Source organism: Notolepis coatsorum, assembly GCF_963971535.1.
Source record: "Notolepis coatsorum genome assembly, chromosome: 5".
NCBI lineage: Eukaryota > Metazoa > Chordata > Actinopteri > Aulopiformes > Paralepididae > Notolepis > Notolepis coatsorum.
Genome location: NC_140169.1, coordinates 31,064,086 through 31,090,948, shown reverse-complemented (window position 1 = coordinate 31,090,948; position 26,863 = coordinate 31,064,086).

Genomic DNA, 26,863 nt, shown 5'->3' with positions numbered 1-26,863 from the left:
AGGAAAATTCCAATTGACATCCCAATTAGGACCTGGCTCAAAATTCTAAATTCCGTAATAAATCCAATAATATTATATGGCAGTGAAGTGTGGGGTCCATTAACTAACCAAGATTTCCCAAAATGGGAAAAACACCCATTAGAAGTACTGCATGCAGAATTGTGCAAAAACCTACTTAAGGTCCACAGACACACTGCCAATAATGCATGCAGGGCAGAACTCGGCCAATACCCCCTAATCATTCAAATTCAAAAGCGAGCCATAAAATTTTACACACACCTCCAATCAAGTGACCCCCACTCCTACCACTACAAAGCCCTTCAGAGCCAAGAGATGAACCCAGATAAGAGTCCCCTCTGCCAGCTAGTCAGAAATCTCTGCCCACAAATGCCTCAGGACAGATACCAAAAAATCTGGCCCAACCAAATAACCTCAAAACAAAAAGAAAACTATATAGAATATTGGAACAAATCAACCAAATCTCAAAGTAAATTAGAATTCTATTTGACCCTAAACAGAGAGTACACGGTGGCAGAATACCTGACTACTGTGAATGATATAAAATTAAGAAAGACATTGACACGGTACAGACTGAGTGGACATAGTCTAGCCATAGAAACAGGCCGTCACAGGCAGAACTGGCTGCCCAGAGAGGCCAGGCTGTGTTCACTTTGTCATCAGGGGGATGTTGAGACAGAACCTCACTTCCTACTATACTGTGAAAAATACAAGGATTTAAGAGAAGTTTTCTTTTATAAAATAAATAAAATTGATCCACAGTTTATCCATCTCCCTGATAATCAAAAGCTGTTATATATATGTGGGGAGAAAAGTCAGTGTACAGTATTAGCTGCAAAATATGTAGATGGTTGTCATACAATAAGAGAACAAGCCCTGTAAATACATGTATCTGGGTGGCTACATCTGTAAAATGACTACCCGATTGAATGTTTATTTTGTAATTTAATATGTTTCTGTTGATTGTTTTACTTATTGCTAATATTATGGTATGTTTTATTGCTTAATAATATATATGTTATTGTTTGTATGTTGGACTTGCTTTGGCAATAAGTATGTTGATATTTCATGCCAATAAAGCCTATTTGAATTGAATTGAATTTGAATAGATAGATAGATAGATAGATAGATAGATAGATAGATAGATAGATAGATAGATAGATAGATAGATAGATAGATAGATAGATAGATAGATAGATACTTTATTAATCCCCTTGGGGAAATTCAGGGTATCTCGCAGCTCACACAGTATACAGACATTGACCATTCCCATACAGTAGTTACACGTTATGTCTGCATCATGAATTAAAATAAGTACATGATAAAATTCAATTAAATCATACCCATCAATATTAAAATTAAAATAGGAGCGTGATTAGATAAAAGCAGGTGTATAAAAACAGGTGTAAAAACAGATGTAAAAACAGGTGTAAAAACAGGTGTAACTATAATACGCTGTTGTACAGTCTGATGGCTGTGGGGACAAAGGACCTCCTGTGCCGCTCAGTCTGTGAGTGCAGGGAGATGAGCCGTCCGCTGCGACTGCTGCTCTGCCCCACCAGGGTGTGGTGGAGAGGGTGGTTGGTATTGCCCATGATGGCCAGCAGCTTGCTCTGAGTGCGGCTCTCCACCACGGTCCCCAGTGGGTCCAGTCTCCTCCCTACCACTGAGCCAGCCTTCTTGACCAGCTTATCCAGCCATCTGGTATCCCTGGCCGTGGTATTACCACCCCAACAGACAGCGGCGTAGAGGAGCACACTTGACACCACTGCCTGATAAAACATAAACAACATTTCCCCACACACATTAAAAGACCTGAGCCTCCTAAGGAAGAACAGCCTGCTCTGTCCTTTCTTGTAAAGTGCTTCCGCATTAGCAGCCCAGGCCAGCTTATCATCTAGGTGCACTCCTAAATATTTGTATGATTGCACCGTCGCAATGTTGTTTCCCCGTATGCTGACTGGTTGCAGAGGTGGTTTCGACCTGCGGAAATCCAGTACCATCTCCTTGGTCTTTTTTGCGTTCAGAAGAAGGCCGTTCCGTTCGCTCCAGTCGCTGAAGGCTCCCACCTGGTCCCTGTACTCTCCCTCCTGTCCCTTCCTCACACACGCCACAATCGCTGTGTCGTCCGAATATTTTTGGACGTGGCAAGACTCAGAGTTGTAGTTGAAGTCTGCCGTGTAGAGGGTGAACAGGAACGGAGCGAGAACAGTCCCCTGTGGGGCCCCAGTGCTGCTGACCACTGTCTCCGAGACACAGTTGCCCATTCTGACAAACTGTGGTCGATCTGTCAGGTAATCTGTGATCCAGGAAGTGAAGGAGGGATCCACCCCCATCTTCCTGAGCTTGTCTTTAAGTATGGGAGGTTGAATAGTATTAAAAGCGCTCGAAAAATCAAAAAACATAATCCTCACATAACTCCCCGGCTCATCCAGGTAGGAGTAGGCCCGATGTAGCATGTAGAGGACCGCGTCGTCCACCCCGATGCTCTCCCGATACCCAAACTGCAGGGGGTCAAGGGCGTGTTCAGTCTGTGGCCTCAGATGGTGTAGAAGCAGCCTCTCCAGTGTCTTCATGATGTGTGACGTGAGGGCCACCGGTCTGTAGTCGTTGAGCTCGGCCGGGCGCCCAGCTTTGGGTACCGGCACAAGACATGATGTTTTCCACAGGACCGGCACCCTCATGTCCCGCAGGCTCATATTGAAGAGCTTCTGGAGCGGCTCAGCCAGTTGGTCTGCACAGAGCTTCAGCAGCCTCGAACACACGCCATCCGGGCCAGCTGCCTTTCCTGGATGCAGTTTCCTAAGTTTTAAACCAGCTATACAGCACGTATCTGTCTCCGGAGTATTCTTATAGATCATAAGAACCCTAATATGTTACAGTGGCGACGAGGACGGTGAATTCTAAGAAGAATATACCTGGGAGGAGACACAACATGCAAACTAGCAACTAAGTTAGTTAATTCCGTGGACTTTGTAGCTCTGAAGAAGAGGCTAACGGAGTAAGCTAAAGCTAGCTGACGGAGCTAACAAGCTAACAAGATGGCTATGTTTAGGATCGGTAACTTATCGGAATATAAGGAGGGACAAGAGGATTTCGAATCTTACTTGGAAAGACTGGACATGTGGATGTTGGCAAATGAAGTGGATGAGGGAAAGAAGGTCAGTGTGTTCCTAACAGCCATTGGAGCAGAAGCATACAGACTTTTGAAAAATCTACTCAGTCCTGACAAGCCCAGTGCAAAGACGTACAAGGAGCTATGTGATACGCTCAGTGAGCATTACAAGCCAAAGCCAATCGTGATTATGGAAAGATTCCGTTTTCAAAAGAGAAATCAGCAGGATGGTGAGTCAATTGCGGAGTATGTAGTAGCATTAAAGCAACTGTCAACTCACTGTGATTTTGGTGCACATTTGAACGATGCACTTCGCGACCGTTTTGTGAGTGGATTAAAAGCCGAAGACGTGCAAAGGAGACTGTTATCGCGGCAAGCGCTGACGTTCAAGGATGCATGTGAAACTGCATTAGCAATGGAGATGGCATCACTCAATGCACAAGAATTTTCAAGCAAGCTGAAGGAGACGGGGAATGTAAACAGTGTGAGGGAAAATGAAAAAAGGCAGTGGAAAAAGAAATCTGAGCCACACCGTACACAAAAGAGCTGGCTACCAAAACAAGATGGTGACCAGAAGGAGTTTAAGCCTTGCTACAGATGTGGGGGTAAGCAGCATTCACACGAGGCATGTAAATTCAAGGATGAAAAGTGCCACAATTGTTCGAAAGTGGGACATATTGCACGGATGTGTAGGAACAGGAAGACGCATTATGTACAACAGGAGGCTGGGGAAAGCGATACAGATGAAGAGCTTTCTGTGTACACAGTGTACACTGCTGCTAACAAAACACATGGCATTCACATCCCTGTTACAGTTGAAGGCAGGGTGGTGGATATGTTACTGGACACAGGAGCTCAAGCAACTCTAGTGTCAGAGACTGTTTACAGAAAGTCGTTAGCTCATCTAACCCTGAGGAAATGCAACACAAAACTGTTCACTTTTACGGGAGAGAGAATCCCCACGCTGGGAGAAGTGACAGTAAATGTAGAATATGAGTGGCAGACAGACAAGTTGCCCCTGGTGATTGTGAAGGGAGACAGACCAGCGCTGCTAGGTTGTGACTGGCTGAAGATACTCAGGCTGAACTGGAGAGAAATATTCACAGTGAGAGCCAGCAGTGACAGTGATGGAGACATGGAGGCTGTGTTACAGAAACACAAGGCTGTGTTTGAGGAAGGCCCCAGCACAATCTGTGAGTTCAAAGCCTCTATCAGAGTAAAGCCAGGAGCCCAGCCCATCATCAGGAAGGCTAGACCGATGCCATATGCCCTCAAAGAACCAGTTGAGAAGGAGCTGGATCGACTGGAAGGACTAGGCATCATATCCAAGGTTGACAGAAGTGAGTGGGCGTCGCCCATAGTCATAGTCCCAAAGCCGGATAAGTCAATCAGGATCTGTGGTGACTACAAGGTAACCATAAACCAGAGTGTGGAGGAAGAAACATACCCACTACCGAACACAGAGGATCTGTTCGCAACATTGGCTGGAGGAAAGTTGTTCACCAAATTGGACTTGTCACATGCATATCAGCAGTTAGAACTGGATAAAGACTCTGAAAAATATCTCACGGTGAACACACACCGGGGACTGTATGTGTATCACCGTCTCTCATATGGAGTCTCCAGCGCGCCATCCATCTTCCAGGGAGTGATGGATCAAATCCTGCAAGGGCTAGACCACGTGACATGTTTTCTGGATGACATTCTCATCACAGCGGAGTCTAAAGAGGACCACTTGAAAATGCTGGACGAGGTCCTGAGTCTTCTGGGGAGATATGGCGTCAGAGTGAAACGTGCCAAGTGCAAATTCATGGAGAGCAGAGTGGAGTATTTATGGCACATGGTGGACAGCGAAGGACTCCACCCCACCAAAGAGAAGGTGGAAGCGATAATGAATGCTCCAAGCCCCACAAATGAATCGGAACTCCGTTCATTCATTGGATTATTGAACTACTATGGGAGGTTCATAAAGAACCTGTCTTCTCTGTTACAACCACTGTATGCGCTACTGAAGAAGGACAGACCTTGGAAGTGGACAGCGGAATGTGACCAAGTGTTCAAAAAGGCGACAAACCAGCTGTTAGAGAGCACAGCGGTTGTACATTATGACACCAAGAAGCCAATGAGGCTAGCATGCGATGCATCACCCTACGGGGTAGGTGCGGTGATATCGCACATCATGGACTCGTTGACAGTCACTCAAAATGGCTCGAAGTTGTTCCCATGACAACCACTACAGCAGTGAAGACCATTGACGTGCTCCGGAACATATTTGCTTCTCAGGGCCTACCAGAAGAAGTGGTTTCAGATAATGGACCACAATTTACATCCTGTGAGTTCAAGCAGTTTCTGAGGAGCAACAGTATCAAACAGACACTGGTGCCAGCATACCACCCCGCCTCGAACGGGGCAGCGGAGAGGTCCGTACGAACCGTTAAAGCAGCACTCATGAAACAGGTTATTGGAGAAGAGGTTCTGCAGACCAAACTGTCACTACAACACAGACTGGCAAACGTCCTGTTGATGTACAGGAGCACACCGCACTCGGTGACAGGAGTCACACCAGCGGAGCTGTTCTTAAAACGTCAACTGAGAACCAGATTCAGTCTACTCAAACCAAGCCTGGCGAGAACAGTTGAAGAGAAACAACTAAAGCAAAAGACCTACCATGACAAAACAACAACAAAGCTGAGAGACCTACAGCCAGGTGACCAAGTGCGTGTAAAAAACGTCTGTGAGGGAAAGGAAAAGTGGTTAAGAGCAACAGTGGTAAAGCGCCTCGGACCAGTCAGGTACCTGATCGACGATGGAGGGAGACAGCGCTCAGTCCATATTGACCACTTACTGTTCTCCAGAGAAGAAACACCATACCAACACACCAGTGAAAATGTGACACAGACTCTGGATTGCACAGAGCCGTCTGTCAGACCAACCACTAAAGAGACTCAGATCACCAGGGAGTCCACACCAGGACCAGCTCACACTCCGAGGAGGCCTGCAAATGACAGCCCTGAACCGCCACCACCACCGCAGCTGCAGCAAAGCCCAACACAGCATAAACCATCGCAGAGTACAGCTCAACCCAGAGACACTCTGCCGACACCTGTTAAAGCAAGCAGTCCTACCCTGAGCCGGTACCCGCAAAGAGCGCACAGGACACCAGCAAGGTTCAAGAATGATTAGATGAGACTCAAGCTGTTAAAGAGAAACGAATGTTCTTTCGTATTAGTGATGTTATGTTCTGGGAATGTTTTAATAGAACAAAAGGCACTTTAAAGATACGGGTGTTGTTATAACGTATTAAGTTATGCCAGTAATTGTTGAAGTGATTTTGGTTATGGGGATAACAAAGGAAAAGAAAAACGAAACAGTACGAGTTTGTATTTACAGGGAAGGAGTGTAATGTATTGGATATTACATATAGCCTATAGCTAGAGTGTCACCACCATCTACTGGCCACTATTATCATGCCCTGGATTACGTGCAGTCGAGACCCATTAAACCAGCTATACAGCACGTATCTGTCTCCGGAGTATTCTTATAGATCATAAGAACCCTAATATGTTACAAAGCATGTGAGATATAAACCCAGTTACGAAGCGGGTTAGTAATGAGTATGCGATAGCTTAGCTTTTAGTTAATGCGGAAGAGACCTTGTGAACGTAGAAGCAGACGAGCGACTGCGGAAGTGTGGTAGATATTGCCCACATTGCGTTTTAGCTGAAGTATATGCGTCATGACAGGGGGTTCACCACGACCCACATCTTAGCTTCAGTTAGGCTAGCACAACAGTTTAGCCCGCGTGTCGCCCCACCCCTTCAGCCCAGCAGTGGACGTCACTACACTGCACGCTCCTCCAGCCCCTCCGAGCCGTTACCCCAGCAGTCACCTGCCCAACGTCTACCCAGCCCCGCTGCCTGCGATCACGGGACCTCTCGACGGCCATCTCACCACACGGACGGTTGGTGGTGGGAGCGGGCCCGCCATTTGGATAAGTACAGCGAGCGCTCCGAGTGCTGAAACTTTATCGGTAGACATTCTCTCTGTGCGGCACGGGCTCCTTAAGGGCGAAAAGCAGTGCTTTGAACTGACGCTGGTAACGGTGTTTAGGGGCGCCCCAACCTTTTATTATTTTTTTTTGTTACGCATATAGACTGCCCTTCCAACTGAAAAATGTCAGGATAGAATCAAAATATTAGGTAAAGAGAGAGAGATGCCCCATATTCCATTGCAGTTTGCACGGCCTCCTCAGCGTGCCTCTCCGCGGACCTATATATTTTATGCATAGCGTGGGTGGTGATGATGATGATGATAGAAACCGCTGTGGCGCATACAGTTGAATGCTGGTATTACACTCATTGAGGGACACAAAGAAGTCAAGTCCGATGGGTTTTGGAATCTCAAATACAAATCGGGATTGGAATAAAAAATGCATTTATATTAAATACAGAATATACAGCACTTCTTGGGGTCTGTAGGGTAAGCACTTATTCCCTCCCCCCTGAACATTTATGGAGATGTATGGGCCTTTTAAGTCAGTGATAAAAGTGTCTTTCAAGGATAAGTGAGCTCCTGCACTGATTATTATAGTTCAATATTCAATATTTGATCACCAAAACCCCCCAAAAAGCATAAAAAGGGGGCCCCCCGCCCAAAAAGGGCCCTTCAAAATTGTGCTTGCGCGCTATGCGCGCTCGGTTAATATATACACACAAGTGTAGTGCCATTTTCAGCCTTTGAGCACCTGCCCCTCTAAAGTCCTGTGCACGTCCCTGGTGCCCAGGGCGGAAATATCTTTAATCATTGTGTAATTATTTGTAACTTGCATCAGACTTCCAGTAGAGGACAGTTTAATGGGACCACTGTGTGCGTGTCTGTTAATGTGCATTGGCCACCCCTGGTATAGTATATAGTATATTGTATTGTAACTCAGTTACTATTCTACTCTGCATTGTACATTGTATGTCTATTGAACACTTTTTGTCTACGTACTTGACTTCTATTTTATACTTACCATACTTTTTATACTTATCTATTTTTATCTAGCACAATCTCTGGAGCAAAACAGAAAGAAGCATTTTATATAAAAGTATCCTGTACTTCTGTATGACAACTGCACAAAAGCTCCACCATTTTTCATCGTATTGCAACACCGTTTTTTGCAAGACGTTCACAGAAAGGTAGAGAAACTAACTGTGTTCTGTTTTATGGCAATAAGGTTCAGGTTTCTGGGAGATAATCCCAAAAAATAAGAGAAATAAAAAAGTTAATCCAGAAGTCAGATGATTGACAGGGGCTGGTGTGAGCTGGGTAGGGTAGTTTATCGAAATTCGAAAGCCCTGAGTCTCTTCCTTCAAAAGACTACACTTTTGGCTGTGCCACTTCCTCCTGTCAATATGCGCCGGTTTCCGACTCAATGCCCTGAGATTTCTATAATCTTATATTTCACTAATAACAGTTAAAATAATTGGTAAACAAACTTAATGCTGAAAATACACTTTTACTGTATATCTCGGGCTTAAGAGGTTAACCATGTGAGGCCCAAATTAAAAAGACATTAGCAACTTCAGAGGCCAGAGGGTGGGACATATAAACGCATTTACTATCAAATAGCATTGTGAGGCTGAACAACAGGACCAATTGACTATACATGTGCTTAAATTTGTTTAAATAAACATTATTTTTTTAAATGGCTAAAAGTGATTTTGTAATTTTGCAACCGTGGGTCTCACAGGGTACTTTTAACCCTGTGAGGCCCAAATAAAAAATACATTAAGGCCAGAGGGTGAGACCTATAAACACATGAAGGGTGCCTTGACTGAAAAAAAAGGTTGAGAAACGCTGGTATAGTGTGGCTCTTTGTGGTACCACAGTAATTTTTGTGGATCTTAGTCTCTGACTTGTTCATTGAGCAATCATTGTTCATTGAGCATCCTGATGGCCTGGGGATAGAAGCTCCTTCTGAGTCTCTCTGTGCTTGCCATGAGACTCCGGTATTGCTTGCCTGACCGCAGCAGTTCAAAGAGGCAGTTGTTTGGGTGGCTGGAGTATTTGATTATTCTCTTCGCCTTGCCCATGCACACTTGTTGTAAATGCCTTGGAGAGTGGGAAGCCCCCCTCCAATTGTTCGTTCGGCTGAACGGGCCACTCTCTGTAGTCTGCTGCGGTCTTGTGCAGTGCTATTCCCAAACCAGGAGGTGATATTGCCAGTCAGGATGCTCTCTATTGTGCATGAGTAGAAGTTCTTGAGGATCTTCTGACTCACGTTGAACTTCCTTAAGCACCTAAGGAAGTAGAGGTGTTGTCGTGCCTTCTTGATAACACTGTCAATGTGTGTGGTCCATGTCAAGTCCTCTGATATGTTGACTCTGAGGTACTTAAAACTGTTCACTCTCTCAACCGGTGCCCCATCGATGCTGAGGGGGCTGTAGTCCCTGACCCCCGACCTCCTAAAGTCCACAATCATCTCCTTTGTTTTGCTGATGTTCAGGGAGAGGCAGTTCTCTTGACACCATCCCGCTAGAACCTTAACCTCCTCCTCCTTGTCTCGTCTCAGTCTGTCGTTCTCTCTCTTCATCTCCTACACCTGGCTCTGCTGAGAGGCCAACTCCTCCCTCTCCCTGGACATGCACGCACACACACACACACACAGACACACACACACACACACACACACACACACACACACACACACACACACGTCACACACAGAAATGCATTGACATTTAATTTAGCATAGGGTCTATGAGGTATTGTGGTGTTGTGCAGGGTGTGTGTGTGTGTGTGCACCCACCTTGTCAACATGTCTTGTGTGTGTGTGTGAGGTATTTTCTTGTAGTCTGTGTGTGTTCCTGGAGCTCCTGGGTATTTTCTTCTAGCTGAGTCATTCTCTTCCTTATCAAGAGGAGCTGCAAAAAAAAATTCATCAATGATGAAGCTGAAGAAAACAAAAACAAACCCAGTGAACTTTGGAAATTACTCAACAATCAACTAGGCTGCAGTAAAAAACTAAAAACTAGATTTTCAAAAATCAACATAAAGACAGAAAACACTATCATTACAGACAAGCTGGATGTGGCCAATTACTTAAACATTTTCTTTACAAACATAGCCACAACACTGGTTAATAAACTACCATCTCACTCTGGGCATTTTGGGGTAGAACACGTCCTAGCCTTCTACAAAAACCTAGGGGTCCGCAAAGACGACTTCAAACTGGAAATGGTAACAACAGATGAGGTGCTCAAAAAACTGAGCGCCCTCCAACCTAACAAGGCCACTGGCCATGACAATATCCCCTCCAAATTCCCCAGAGACTCAGCAGCCACCATCACCCCAGTCATCACCCACATAATAAACCTCTCCATAAAACAGGGATACGTCCCCAAAGACAAAATTGGCTACGAAATGGCTACGAACAGGTCGAAAAGTACCTTGCGGAAAAAAAGCAAATCTACAAATTCCAATCTGGCTTCAGAACATCCCATTCCACTGACACATGCCTTCTCTATTTGAACGACCACATCAAACAAGAGGTGGACGCGGGCAAATACTGCGGCATGGTCATGCTGGACCTACAAAAGGCCTTCGACACTGTCAATCACTCCATTCTGATTGACAAGCTAAAAGCAATTGGTTTTGATAATTCATCAGTGAGCAATCCTACCTGGAGGGGAGAGAACATAATGGTGGAGGTGAACGGTACACTGTACCCCCCCCCCCCTCCCAGTGAACTGTGGTGTTCCACAAGGAAGCATACTAGGACCGTTACTGTTCCTAATTTATGCAAATGAGATGTCATCAGCTTGTGACTGCAACTTGTTCCTGTTCGCCAGGGACGTGCACAGGACTTTAGAGGGGCAGGTGCTCAAAGGCTGAAAAGGGCACTACACTTGTGTGTATATATTATCCGAGCGATTTTTAAAGGCCCTTTTCGGGCGGGGGGGGGGCCCCTTTTTTTTTTTTTTTTGTCTTTTTCCCCCTCCATTTTCCTCCGATTTTTCGTATGCCAATTCCCAGTCCCTTCCTGGTCGCTGCGCACTTACCCCCCACAGTCAGATCATCTGGGAGAGTGGAGGCTACCACGTGCTTCCTCCGACACACAATCACCGCTTCTTTTCACCTGGCAGCGCGGATTCTCATCGAGAGGGCGTAGCGTGTGGGAGGACCACACTATCCCCCTCAAGTCCTATCCGCGCTTAGCAGGCGCCCCGACCGAACTGTAGGAGTCGCTGTTTACAACGACCCAGACCCACCCCCATGGCCGCCTAGTTATAGTTGAAAGTGGGGGTGCAATTTTTTTTTTAATTTTTAATTTTTTTTTAATTTAAAAAATCTGCCATGGAGGGCACGACCCCCTCCATGGCAGATTTTTTTTTTTATTTAATGAACCTGTACGTGCAATTTCCTGCAATATAGAGCCTTCAATCTTGACCAATAAAGCTGCTCTTTTCACTATAAAACTCAGTTTATATTGCAGTATGATAGCCAATTACTATAATAATAATAATATATTAATATATATATATACTGTATATACACTGTATATTGATTTTTCGCTCATTCATTTTTATTAAATCAATCTCCTTTCAAATAGGCCAAGTTTTTAATAAGAAAGAGAAAAAAGATATATTTCCATTACCTGTAAATCTTGTGTCTTTCTCTCCTTCTCTGCCTCCTCCCTGAGTCTGCAGTGCACAATCATGACATCGATCTCAAAAAAAAAAAAAAAGAAAAAAAATGGAGGCCCCTCGTCACTATAGGCCCACGGGCCGCGGCCGTCGTTAATACGGCCCTGCTCGTCTGCCATATAGATAGCGTTAACGTTTGCAAATGAAGTCAACGTCATCCAGCTCACAGTGCCTCACACCACATTATCTAGATAACGTTAGCTAGCGGCTAGCACTAAAGCTAACGCCAACCAGAGAGGCAAACGTTATTATTATTTATTCGAGGAAACCGTATGACCAGATCGCAATTCGGGACCGTGAAACACTTTTATTGTATTGCGTGGTAGAACCGTAGTCCGTAGAAGTTCTACTACCACTCAATAGTAACTTATGTCTAACATAATCCTTTTATTTGAACAACTTACTGGAAAAGCCTGCCTGCCTGCCACCAATATTATGACACACTCTGTGGGCTTTGATTTACACTCAGCCTACCCGCTGCAGCCGTGCAGCCAGACTGCAGCGCTGTGTGCTGAAGGTCTACGCGCTGGAGATGGGAGGTACTGGATCAAACCATAATGGGGCAGGGGGGGGGGTTCGCAATCTTTGGAAACTTAAAAACTTGTTATTAAGTGTCATTGCGTATTATTAATTTGATTGAAATTACGTAGTTATGGTTAGATTTATATATTGGGGGGGGGGGTATATCATATTTTTCATATGATCAAAAAGTGGTGGAGCAAGATCATAACCTTGCTCCCCCAAGTTCAATAGTGGGAGAGCAGCCGCTCCCAGTGCTCTTAGGGCCAGGCGGCTATGCCCACCCCGCCAGCTTCTCCCACCCTCTAATACAGCCAATTGTATTAGTGCAGACGGCCAGCCAAGCTGGTGACAACCCCGGAGCTACAGCTCCGGGGTTGGTGACGAACGCAATCTCCGCTCGGCCACCTAACCGCCTAGGGGGGGGGGGGGGGGGGCTTTTTATGCTTTTTGGGGGGTTTTGGTGATCAAATATTGAATATTGAACTATAATAATCAGTGCAGGAGCTCACTTATCCTTGAAAGACACTTTTATCACTGACTTAAAAGGCCCATACATCTCCATAAATGTTCAGGGGGGAGGGAATAAGTGCTTACCCTACAGACCCCAAGAAGTGCTGTATATTCTGTATTGTTTAATATAAATGCATTTTTTTATTCCAATCTCGATTTGTATTTGAGATTCCCAAATCCCATCGGACTTGACTTCTTCGTGTCCCTCAATGAGTGTAATACCAGCATTCAACTGTATGCGCCACAGCGGTTTCTATCATCATCATCATCATCATCATCATCATCATCACCACCACGCTATGCATAAAATATATAGGTCCGCGGAGAGGCGCGCTGAGGAGGCCGTGCAAACTGCAATGGAATATGGGGCATCTCTCTCTCTTTACCTAATATTTTGATTCTATCCTGACATTTTTCAGTTGGAAGGGCAGTCTATATGCGTAACGGTAAAAAAAATAAAAATAATTTATTTTAATTTTTTTCAAAAAGGGCACTTTTTTGATGAGGCTCAAAAAGGCAGGTGCTCGAGCACCCCTTGGCCTCTATGTGTGCACGTGCCTGCTGTTCGCAGACAACTCAGCTTTGCTGGTTTCTGACAGGGACAAGTTGCAGGTTGAAAAAGCCCTCAGCACTGAACTCGGCAGAATCTGCACCTGGCTCGCTGATAACAAACTATCATTACACCTGGGTAAAACAGAGTCCATTATCTTTGGATCAAATAACAAACTCAGCAAGGCCAACGGCTTCTCTGTTACAGTGGGTGACAATATTGTAACAAGGAAAAATGAAATTACCTACCTGGGTTCCATCCTACAGGCAAATCTTTCCTGTGACAAAATGGCAACCAAAGTAATCAAAAAAAGTCAACCAATGAACAAGATTCTTGTACCGGATCTCCTCTCAAGAATACCTTAAGACTCTAACTGCAGCACTCATTCAAGGGTACTACGACTATTGACATTATATCTTCAATAACTATGGTTGCACCTCATGGTACCTTAAAGGCCCTAAAAACAAGACTACAAACATCACAAAACAAACTGGTCAGACTACTGCTTGACCTTTTTGCCAATTTTGACAACCTAGGATGGCTTAGAGTAGACGACAGCAACTTGCAATGGGACTGGTCTACAAGATACACTGCACCACAAAGATACCCATGATGTACATGTCGAAATACTTCCCAGAGGTCAGTGAATTCCATGACCACAACACCAGAGGAAGTTCCACAAATCACGGTCAACCCAGATTCGGCTCAAACAAGGGAGTAAACACGGTTCGCAATTATGCCACAACAATGTGGAACACCCTACCCACAGCCGTAAAATAATGTGAATCCCTACCCTCCTTCAAAACCGCTCTCAAAGAGCACCTACGGGTGGCTGCAATTAGAAACTGGCCCCGGTAAATGTCACCCCCCCCACCCCCCTCTAATGTACAGTTTCTTCCCCTTTGGATGTATACATTTAGTTATGATCTCTTTTTCTTGACAGTACTGTATATTTGTATGTCTTGTATGTCATAAATTAATTGAAAATAGAGGACCCTTATGTAAAACGAGACAAAAGTATTTTTCTGGTCTTCATCCTCTTAGCAGTTGTTAGTATTTTTTTGTATCCACTTTTTTCTCCCATTTTCAATTTTTCTCCCATCCCAATTTCGTATCATCCAATTCAACCCTCCCCTATCTCGAACGTTGTTTCATGCCTCCCACAAGCCGGCTGTAATGTGGACGAAGCCATACATTGCACGAGTCCCCTCCGGTACTCGAGGTAGCAGCCGTCGCATCTTTTCACCTGCGCAGCGCGATCTTTCAGCGTCAGTGGTCTGCGCTTTGGAGGGACGCCGCCCCCATCGCTTCTTGATTCTACTGTGCAGGCGCACAAACCGACCTGTAGGAGTCGCTGTCCACAACGTCCGATCCCCACCCATCAGTTTCCCACCCCCTAATACTGACAATGTGTATTAGTACGGACGACCAGCTAAACTGAAAGCAATGTGGAGCGCTGGGATCGAACCCAGCGTCTCCAGCATTGGAGGTGAGCGCATTGCCCACTGCACCACCTAGCCGCCCGTAGCAGTTGTTAGTATTGAGCTGTACTGTATTGTATCCATTCTGCAATCTGTTAATAAAGTTAGGTAATTTCATCTTTCCTTGTGACAATATTGTCACCCACTGTAAGAGAGTGGCCTTGCTGAGTTTACTATTTGATCCAAAGAGAATGGATTCCGTTTTACCCAGGTGTAATAATAGTTTGTTATCAGCGAGCCAGGTGAGTTCAGAGCTGAGGGCTTTTTCAACCTGCAACTTGTCCCTGTCAGAGACCAGCAGGGCGGAGTCGTCCGTGAATAGGAACAAGTTGCAGTCACAAGCAGATGACATGTCATTTGCATAAATTTGGTACAGTAACGGTCCTAGTATGCTTCCTTGTGGAACACCACAGCTCACTGGGAGGGGGGGGGGGCAGTGTAATGTTCACCTCCACCATCTGTTCTCTCCCCTCCAGGTAGGATTGCATCCAGCTCACTGATGAACTATCAAAACCAATTGCTTTTAGCTTATCAATCAGAATGGAGTGATTGACGGTGTTGAAAGCCTTTTGGAGGTCCAACATGACCATGCCGCAGTATTTGCCCGCGTCCACCTTGTGTTTGATGTGGTCGTTCAAATAGAGAAGGCATGTGTCAGTGGAATTGGATGTTCTTAAACCAGATTGGAATTAGTAGATTCGCTTTTTTTCGGCAAGGTACTTTTCTACCTGTTCATAGACAAGTTTTTCCATAACCTTCGAGATGGAGGTAAGAATAGAAACAGGGCGGTAGTTGCCTGGGTCTAATTGTCTGCCTTTTTTGTGCAGGTGGGTCACTCTCCCAATTTTTTTATCTTTGGGGACATGCCCTTTTTTATGGAGAGGTTTATTATGTGGGTGATGATTGGGGTGATGGTGGCTGCTGAGTCTCTGAGGAATTTGGAGGGGATATTGTCATGGCCAGTGCCCATGCCCATGCACACAAGTCACGGCACTTTGCGAGCGTCTAGCGGCTGCATTTTTCGCAGAACATATAATATGCCGTTCGAAAGATCTATTTATTGCTGTTTGAACGCCACCTCACTCGACCAAATCCGTGCCTCGGTTCTCGAGTTACATGACGATATGTCAGGCGACCGTCTTTTTACGTGCCGCGTGTCAGATGACCACCCCGGACTCCAGACGCTCCAGAACTGCCAATCATCTGCTGATGGCGAAAATGATTGGTCAGCGTTGTAGCCAATGAGTGTACCTTTCCAACGATACCCCACGTGGGGGAGTGCAAATAAGGGAACTAGGTGAAAGTTGAACAGCGAAAACGATAGGTTATGTATATAACTAGGTTGAGTACTGGCTGAGCGTCTCGCTCTTCGCCATCGAGATGTACCTCATCTCCAGTACCTACTGTACTTCATTAACGAAAAACAAATGCGCCCAGCATCTGACCAGGCCCCGCCCCAGTGCCGTACTATAAGGCAGCAGGCGTGGTCACCACTCGCCCTTCCTCGGAAAAAGTTTCCATCAGAAAAAACCCTCCCAAGGGACCTCAGGGCGCGCTAAGAGCAAGACACTCAGCCAGTACTCATATAACTAGGTTATATACATAACCTATCGTTATATAGTCGTACTGGCGAATCGCGTCTTGCTCTTCGCCATTGAGATATGGGGACAGAGCAGACGCAAGGACCGACAAATGCACCCCCTGAGGACCCGTAAGCCCACATCACGGGCGAGGGAAGTCCCGTCACCCCTCCTTCCTAGTGAAGAGGGGGCGACAGTCAACTCCACCCAAGTGCGAAAAAGAGGGAATTAGAAACCTCTAAGTCTAAACGCACAGCACAGGCGGGACCACGTGTGACACAACACCTTGTGGTCCACACCCACACATCCCTGCTAACCCACCGAAAGGTGGGAAGCAGGGGAGGTTCCAGACCTCAGAACCGCCTGGGAGACAGAACCCCCGGTCATGTCCAAGAGGTAAAACCTTACGAAGGGACCCGGGGAGGACCATGAGGCCGCAACACAGATGTCCTCCACCGAGGCCCCTCCTAACAGGGCGGCAGAGGCCGCCACCCCACGAGTGGAGTGCGCCCTGACACCCCCAGGGGGGCCAGCCCAGCCAACGTGTAGCAAAGGGCAATGCCCTCGCACAACCAATGGGACAGGCGCTGTTTCGACAGTGCCTTACCAGCGCGAGAGCCACCGTAACAGACAAAAAGTTGATCGGTAGCCCTGAGGCCCTGAGTACGGCTGAGGTAAATCCCCAAGCCCGGACCGGACATGACAGGTGAAGGCTCGCCTCTAATTCACTAGCGTGAGGAGGCGGATGAAAACGCCTGAACCACAATATCCCCGGAGCAAAAGAGCTTCGGATATTTTTTGGCATGAAGACTGGGTTAGGCCTCAGAGTGGCACCGCTATCGAAACGAATAGACACACTCAGGCCGCACCGAGAGAGCACAGAGCTCACCCACGCGCTTAGTGGAGGTGATGGCCAGCAGGAACGCAGTCTTGAACGACAGCTGTTCCAAAGGCGCTTGCTCAAGAGGCTCAAACAGGGCCTCGGACAACCGACCAAGGACCAATTGAAGATCCCAACTCGGAGCCAGAGAACGTTTCACCGGCTTAAGGCGCCGAGGCGCCAAGCAGGAAAACGCTTCACAAGAGGGTGGCCTTACACCACTCTTGGAAAATACGCCACCTACCCGTGTAACCCGCGATAGTGGAGGGAGCATGCGCGTTCCGGATGGTACCAACCACAGAAGGATCCATCCCCTCCAGACTCACCCTCTCACCAGCCAAACCATCAGCGGCTGGCCCAAGACAGGGAACTAACACAGAGACCCGTGCGCTTGAGAGAGGGCCCGCGATGACCAAGGAACAGGCCACGACGGGGCTACCAAGAGCTGGATCAGGACCGGGAACCACACAGCTGCGCCCCGGTCCGGCACAATCAGGATCAAGGACCTGCGCTCCTCAACGTACCCGCCCCAACAACTGACCTAACAGATGTATGGGGGGAAAGAATCCCAGGCGGCACGGCATCGGTCCCAGACCTGCCTGACTATGTCCGGACGTAATCCCCACCCGTCAGGGTGAGGACCACCCCGCGACATCACACCTGTACCCACATTCACCCTGCCGGGGATGTGGAGAGCCCTCAGGCTGTGCAGATGGAGAACGCCCATAGCCAGCCGCCCGCCGCCCGGTACAGACGGGGGGAGCGTACTCCTCCCTGTCTGTCGATATACGACGCTGACGTCGTATTGTCCGTCCTGATCAAACACCGTTTGAGGACCAGAAGGACCGCCTTCAATACCAACACATTGAACGTAGCGCAGACCGGGCAGCATGGCTTGCCAGCTGCCCCCTACTGCGTTGGCCCGACGCGTCACCAGCGAGGGAGGCATCGGTGAAAAACGTGACGTGTGACAGCCTACTGCCCATGGGGACCCCCCTGGTGAGGACCCCAGGCCCTCCCCAGGGGGCGAGGTCCCCCAGTACTGACACGGGAACCTTAGCCGCTTCCACTTGCCTCTCACCGGGTCTATTTCCATACTGGAAAAAAACCACCTCCGTAACCTCCTCCTGGGTGAAGAGGAGGCCAAGAGGGACCACGGAATGAGCAGATGCCATCATACCGAGCAGGCGTATCACAGACAGCGCCGTAACCGTCCTAGGACGGAACCTCCCGAGCGTGTCGACAACACACTCTGAGAGGGATGCCCATAGCACTCCCCCCGTTGACTGGGAAGAGGAGTACTCTACTTCCAGTCTACAGCAAACCCCAGGCTGGTAGGAATTCCACCACCTGCCTGGTATGAGACCTGACGATCCACCTTGACCGCCAAGGACCAGAACGTCGTCAGGGCAGAATACACTCCGTAACCCCTGACGACGCAGAGGCCCCAGTGCGGCCTCCACGCACTTGGTGAAGAGCGGGGAGCCAGAGAAAAGCCGAACGGCAGCCTCTGGTACTCATATGCTAAACCCTGCAAAGGAAGCGTAGGTAAGCCCTAGGATGGAAGATCGGGGATGCGAATCCGCATCCTACAGGTCTATGGAGGAGAACCAGGCCCCCACCTGACAGTGTTCAACAGGTAGGAGATGATCCAAAAAATGCTGAACCTTCCCATGGGACAGGTCCAGCATGGGTCTGACACCCCCCCCTCCCGATTTCTCGGGCACCAGAGAATACCGGGAGGAAAACGCCACGACGATGGCTTGCTTCATCCACAGAGATTGGATCTCGTTGACCAGAGCTGTCACTGCTGTTGACCCTGACAATAGGGTCGTACCAAACCCGAAAACGGGTGGGGTTGTGTAAATACAAGTCCCCGCCACAGCGTTCTCTCTATCCACCTCGACATATGGTACTGCTGTAGCCATATGTGATGATACTCCCAACGCACCCGCCACCATTTGCCGCAGGTCCGCTAGGAACTGTAGATAGGCGGCCCAGTCCCACCCGCTGTGCGTAGCCAACCCTGGACCCGTGCGAGCAGAGCGTTCCGTGGAGTCGGGTCGGACCCTGACACTACCCACGAGGCAATCGCTCCCAAGGGGGGGACCCCGACAGAAAGGGCCGGTTTGATACGGGGGAAGCTGACATCAGTCTAGGTGACAAAAGCTCCCCCACTGAACACCCCTCCAGAACATGCTGAGGAGTTGTTCTGCAGCTAGACATGCAAGGTGTGAGGCCCCCATGGGTTCCTACACACCGTAGCCCTGCAGTGATATTACTACCACCCAAATCACGTGCGCCTGCGAGACCACTGCCAATCTTTCAGGAGTGGGAGGCACCAACATGATACCCGGCCTGGCGAAGGCGAGGTCGGGGAAGCCCGCACTGTGTGCCTCAAAAAGGTCTCGAGCCCCCCTGCTGACAACACTTGTAGTTGACAGACGTAACACCAGGCTCAACCAAACACAGCTTATGGTGTGGGAGCCGCTTGACAGCACAACATTCTCACGGACAGACCCAGGCTCAGCCATCAACTGGGTGTCAGCCTCTGTCCCCATGAGAAGCGAAACATGGGGCCGCATGCGCTTCAACGAAGGCTTGCGGCCCGCGGCCAAAGGAAACAAATCAGAGCCCCTTTTCCGCTGGTGTTGGGGGAGGGAGTGATCGGAGAGCGGGCTGCTCGCGGCAGGACCGCGACGGTTTCTCAGGCCGTGCTCATCCAACATGGCCGATCCCTCGGCCGCCAAGGCTGTCGGCCTTGTGGACACCTGTTGACTCAACGCCCAGGATACCTCTTGCGGGGGAAACATGGCCGCCTGTCGAGGGCCCCGCCATAGTCGCTGACGAGGCCGTGCTCTCACCTCTGGCTGCACGGCGTGAGGCGGTGTGGGGCCTAGGACAAATACCGCCCGCGCTCCAGCGGAAGACCAAGATCCTCTGCGGAGAGGGGAGCCCTGAGGAGGGAACCTCCCTGCGGTTATAGCTTGCGGCTAGGTCAAAGCTAATAACGTCAACAACCTCGCGCAATGTTCCGACGTCGGCTGGCCCTCAAGGCCCCGCCACCAGACACCATTTTTGACAGAAAAAACAGCTATTCGAACACAGTTACCAATCGCTGCCAATTCCATACCGTGGCGGTACAGGCTTTAACAGCCCACCAGCCACTCGCCGGGCCGACCCACCTCATGGCGTCGGCCGGGCGGGGCACTGTTTCAACATGTCAAAAGCAAAGGACTGATGCTAAACACGGAGCACCAGTAGTGGTTGCAACCAGCAACCTCCACTGTGGTGTGCACCATCAAGGGGTTAATGAATAAATGAACTAAACACCACCAATATACTGTAGAATGGGCTAGCCCATACATACAACGTTAAGGGGATGCGGACCAAATAACCAGTCCCGCATTCATTCATAATATTCACAAACAGCACACCAGCCCTAGACCTCAGCCCATTTACCCATGAAAAGGTAAACAAAGCCCCCCCGCAATACTCCCCAGTAGACACCGATTGACCATCAGCATGAATGGTTAAGAGGAGGGAAGACTGTAGACAGAAATCCTGCAGCGGGGAGACAAAACAGAAACAGTAGCCCAGCATAGCATAGCGTTAGCCGCGCGCTCCAGGGTAACGGGGAAAACAACAGCGTTTACCCAGACATCCTGCCCCTGGCGCCGATACACAACTCGGTTGTCTCCCGGGACAACCCGAGCAACATCACCAACGGCAGCATTGTTATGCCTAGTGACATCCCACAGCGGGGAACATTAGAACAGTGACCCAGCATTATAGCATTTAGTATTAGCAGCGCGCTCCAGGGCAGCCTGGAAAACGTCCAACTCAGAGGGACGTTTACCCAGACATCCCGCCCCTTGCGCCGATACACAACTCGGTTGTCCAACAGAACAACAAGCAGCATTACTAACACCAGCGTTAATGCCTGATGGCACAGAGCCTACCTGGTGCGAGTTAGCTCGATAGCTAAACATTGCACGCTGTCCCTCGAACCGCTGCCAAAAGACGAGGAACACCAGGACAGACCCGACGTGCCGTTGGAACATGCCGAGAAGATTCCAGGGGCTGGCAAATCTTCGGCGAATACCCAACATTGCGCAATTTCTCTTATACTTTTCATAACGCTAGTTCACAGGGTGCAAGCATCCGCCATGATGAAAACGAAATAGAGGAAGGGCGAGTGGTGACCACACCTGCTGCCTTATAGTACGGCACTGGGGCGGGGCCTGGTCAGATGCTGGGTGCATTTGTTTTTCGTTAATGAAGTACAGTAGGTACTGGAGATGAGGTACATCTCGATGGCGAAGAGCAAGACGCGATTCGCCAGTACGACTATATAACTGGAACAGAACACAGAACCGTGGTGGATGAGTAAAAGGATTTTGGAAAGCTTTTTCTTTTGCTTCAGTTTTACTCGGACGTCTCTCAAAGACCCATTTGGACCTGAACTACATAAGACTTCAGGCTATGGGACTGCAGGGTTTTCCAGCTTATACCTCTATGCTGGAATATTGGAATATGGAATCTTGCAACCACTACAGAAAGATTTTAGTACACAAGTTCAAGTTCAACTCAAGTTCAGACCTCTGTTACTCTATTTATTTAGCACTAAAAGTGATTTACCTTTTTTGCATTAGTATTTAGTAACTTCAGAATGTTATCTTTCAAAAGAGACCAGGATCATGCATGTGCTATAAGTATAAAGCTAAGCTTTGTAAAAGAAAAAAATAATGTATGCAGTCCACTGGCTTCCTCACCACTTTAGAAATAACAGATATAATGTCTGTACAGCATTAGAGTAGGTAAAACAGTAGGAATGGTATGATATTACTGTTCCACTCTGACTTGTTTACAAGATCCAGTAATAACACTGTTCACCCGATTCTCACAAAATCTGCTGTTTGGAATATTTCATTTAGATAATCGATAGGCCAAACCACACGAGCGCCAGATCCAATCAAATCTGTGAAAACGGAAGGTAAACAGGAAGTGACTCGTTATAATATTACATTTATGTTGATATATTTCTCATACATCAACACATAGCAACTACCGTTTAATGGAACATGGATGACAAATGGTCTCCATGAATGAGCCTGGTGTAGGTGAGTAAAACAGAGTGAAATCTACCTCTCCCTCTTTCCGCTCCAGCAGCGCTGAAATCTTTTTCTTCTCCTTCATCAATCCCTCCATCATCTCCTTCAAGGCCACCACCTCTCCATTTCTTATCCGCAGCTCCGAACTCAGCTGCTGTCTCTCTCTCTGCCACCCTTCTCTCTGCTGCTTCCTCTCCTCCTCCTCCTCCAGCTTCCTGCTCCTCAGCTCCTCCAACTCGTCCCGGAGCCTGTCTGTCTCCGCCGTCTGTCTCTCTAACACCATTAGAATAAAGTAAATCCCAGTAAAATGAAGTAAACCTGAGTAGAATGAAGTAAACGCCATTAGAATGAAGTAAACACCATTAGAATGAAGTAAATCCCAGTAGAATGAAGTAAACGCGATTAGATTAGAATGAAGTAAACCTCAGTAGAATGAAGTAAACCCCAGTAGAATGAAGTAAACGCCATTAGAATGAAGTAAACCCCAGTAGAATTAACCTCATAGCGTGCACTGGCACGTATATGTGCCATTTTGCCCTTGCGCCCAAGTCACGGCACATTTAGCGGCTGCATTTTTCGCCAAACATATAATATACTGTTCGAAATATCTATTTGTTGCCGTTCGAACGCCACCTCACTCGACCAAATCTGTGCCTCGGTTCTCGAGTTACATGACGATATGTCAGGCGTGCGGCTTTTTGCGCGGCGCATGTTAGATGACCATCCCGGACTCCGGATGCTCCAGAACTGCCAATCATCCGCTGATGGCGAAAATGATTGGTCAGCGTTGTAGCCAACGAGTGTAGGTTTCCAACGATACCCCACATGGGATATGCAAATACAGGAAGTAGGGGAAAGTTGAAGAGCGAAAACTAGAATTGAATCACACTTCAGAACTCACGTCAGTGGATGAGGAAATGGATTTTGGAAAGCTAGATACCAAGAAGCTTTTTTTTTTGGTGCCGGTTTTACTCGGACGTCTCTCAAAGACCCATTTCTGAACGGATTTTTATGAAATGTGGGCCTGTACTACAGAAGACTTCAGGCTATGGAACCGCAGTGTTCTCCTGCTCATACTCTTATGCTGGAATATTGGAATATGGAATCTTGCAACCACGAGAGAAAAATGTGAGAACACAAGTTCAATTTGTTATAACTTATTATGTATTGTTTTTACTTCTGTTTAACTGTGTTAAACAAACAAACAAGTTCAACTCAAGTTCAGACCTCTGTTACTCTATTTCATTAGCACTAAAAGTAATTTACCTTTTTTGCATTAGTAACTTCAGAATGTTATCTTTCAAATGAGACCAGGATGTGCTATAAGTATAAAGCTAAGCTTAGCAAAAGAAGTATGCAGTCTTCAAGTTCAAGTAAAAAAAATTCCACTTTTCTGGGTGCCTGAATGTATATTATCATCAATACGTTAGTTTACCAATAGGTTAAAGTGTTATTAGATAGATTTTAGTTTCCGTTTTTCTGTTGTTTAGTTCACGAAAGTCTGCCATTTAGAAAAATGTACCGTCAGGAATTGTAGTCTTTTGAAGAGGACATCGAGAGCTTTCAATGAGTGTTGGAACTTTTCAGAAACACCCTACCCAGAGGCCTCTAGGTCAAACAAAGCAAATGGCATTTTTTTTTGATAAAATCTTTTTTATTTTAATTTTTTCAAACCAGAAACAACATAACACAATAATGATAATAATACATAACAGACATCCAAGAACATAAACTAACACAACAATGATTAGAAAATAAATTAGACAGATTATATATTTGATACACAACCAGTCAAAACAAGTTGTCACAAAGTAAAAGGACAATAAAACAAAATCTTTACTATAAAAAAAGGGGCTCACCTAGCCCCATCCACCTCTAGGCCCGACAACCGCAAGCCACAACCCCGGAGGACCCACAGCCCGGCCCCCCGCGAGCCAAGGCATCACGCCTCTTTAGTGCCTCGACCCGCAGAGACCCCAAACCGCGGCCCCCCCCAGTCCGAGCCCACGATCACCAGACCCAGATCAGAGGGGGGTCAGAAAATATACATAGGATCAATATTTAATGAAAAATAATAAACAAAACAAAAATACAAAAAACACCATAACTATTAACATACATGAATATTCGCTCGTTCTATTTAGATGGATCTGTTGGTGATCTGGGTTGCGTGATGATAGCCTAATATTTTCCCATACCGCATCCCAATCAAAATCTATATCCAACTCAGGGATATCCTTTCTCCAAATCGTATCTAAGGGTAGGTCTTTATATGAGGCCGTAAGTAAGTGCCGATAAAAGTCAGAGACGAAGCCTCTCGATGTCTCTCTGTCATAAAAGAATTTGTGAAACCGGTGTCGTTCTACTGGAGCATCCCATGGGACTCCGTGAGCCTTTAGAGCTGCCCTCATTTGTAAATAAAAGAAAAAGGAACTACCGGGGAGATCAAATTCGTTGGATAGGTCCTGAAAAGACCGGATACCAGAGTCGTTGAAAATATCCCTCAATACATGAATACCCTTCCCCTCCCATCTGGGGAATCTAATGGGTCGTTGTCCAATAAGGAGCAAATTGTTATTGAACAGTGGGGAGTGCGTGTGCCATTTATGGCGGTTAGTGCGAGTTCTCTGGGTATCACGCCAAATCTGGATCACATGTGTGATCAGAGGGCCAAATCGTAATTTGCATTGTTTAATTGAGATGTTGGTATACACGATATCTTGAAGTCTGTGTGGGGACACCATCTCCTCCTCCAATGGACGCCAGAAAACAGCCGCTTGAGCGTCAAACCACGTGATAAGAGGTCTTAGAGAGTATGCTTGGAAATAATATTTGAAGTCCGGAAATGCCAAACCCGTCTATTTGTTGCCGTTCGAACGCCACCTCACTCGACCAAATCCGTGTCTCGGTTTTCGAGATACATGACGATATGTCAGGCGCGCATCTTTTTTACGCGGCGCCCGTCAGATGACCACCCCGGACTCAGGACGCTCCAGAACTGCCAATCATCAGCTGATGGCGAAAATGATTGGTCAGCGTTGTAGCCAACGAGTGTAGGTTTCCAACGATACCCCACATGGGGGATGCAAATACAAGAAGTAGGTGAAGGTTGACGAGCGAAAACTAGAAGTGAATCACACTTCAGAACTCGCGGCGGTGGATGAGAAAATGGATTTTGGAAAGCTAGATACCAAGAAGCTTTTCTTTTGGTGCCGGTTTTACTCGGACGTCTCTCAAAGACCCATTTCTGAACGGATTTTTATGAAAGGTGGGCCTGTACTACAGAAGACTTCAGGCTATGGAACCGCAGTGTTCTCCAGCTCATACTCTTATGCTGGAATATGGAATCTTGCAACCACGAGAGAAAAATGTGAGAACACAAATTCAAGTTCAACTCAAGTTCAGACCTCTGTTATTCTATTTCATTAGCACTAAAAGTGATTTACCTTTTTTGCATTAGTAACTTCAGAATGTTATCTTTCAAAAGAGACCAGGCTCATGGATGTGCTATAAGTATAAAGCTAAGCTTAGCAAAAGAAGTATGCAGTCTTCAAGTTCAAGTAAAAATAAAAATTCACTTTTCTGGGTGCCTGAATGTATATTATCATCAATACGTTAATTTACCAATAGATTAAAGTGTTATTTTGATAGATTTTAGTTTCCGTTTTTCTGTTGTTTAGTTTACGAAAGTCGGCCATTTAGAAAAATTTACTGTCGGGAATTGTAGTTTTTCTTTACGCCGTTTTGAAGAGGACATCGAGAGCTTTCAATGAGCGTTGGAATTTTTTCAGAAACACCCTACCCAGAGGCCTCTAGGTCAAACAAAGAAAATTGCTTCTGTATGACATTTTTTAATATCTCTTATTACTCGGGATAATAAACCACAAAACGTAACGTTATTGGCATATATTGGAGCGCAGTTAGTTTGTCTCCACTATTTTTAGCATGTAGCAACAATCAGATTTGAAATTAGTTTCAAAATGGCGGCACTCTGGCCAGAATAATAAACCTACTGTACATACAGTAGATTTCATTATCTGTTCTTATGCACGCCTGGTGATACTAAATCCAAATTGAACTTGAACTTGAAAGATAAGATTTGGCACAATCCATAAATGCGTCAATTGGCTATAATAAGGTCATTTATAAGCCTGCTATTCTATATTCTATAATAATATTTCAAATTGCATTGGTCCGGATGGGAGAACTCAGTACTGTATCTACAAAACCTTCTGTTTAATCATCTTCCCTTTAGTCATTTCCTTAGATTATTTGTACACGTGATCTCAAGACGTTACTGAACGAGATCAGTGGCAGTTTTTCATGTCTGGTCATTTTTAGCATGGTGTTATTCACTGTCAAATATGCAAAGAAAAATCATAATTCATATTCTCCTTTGTTTC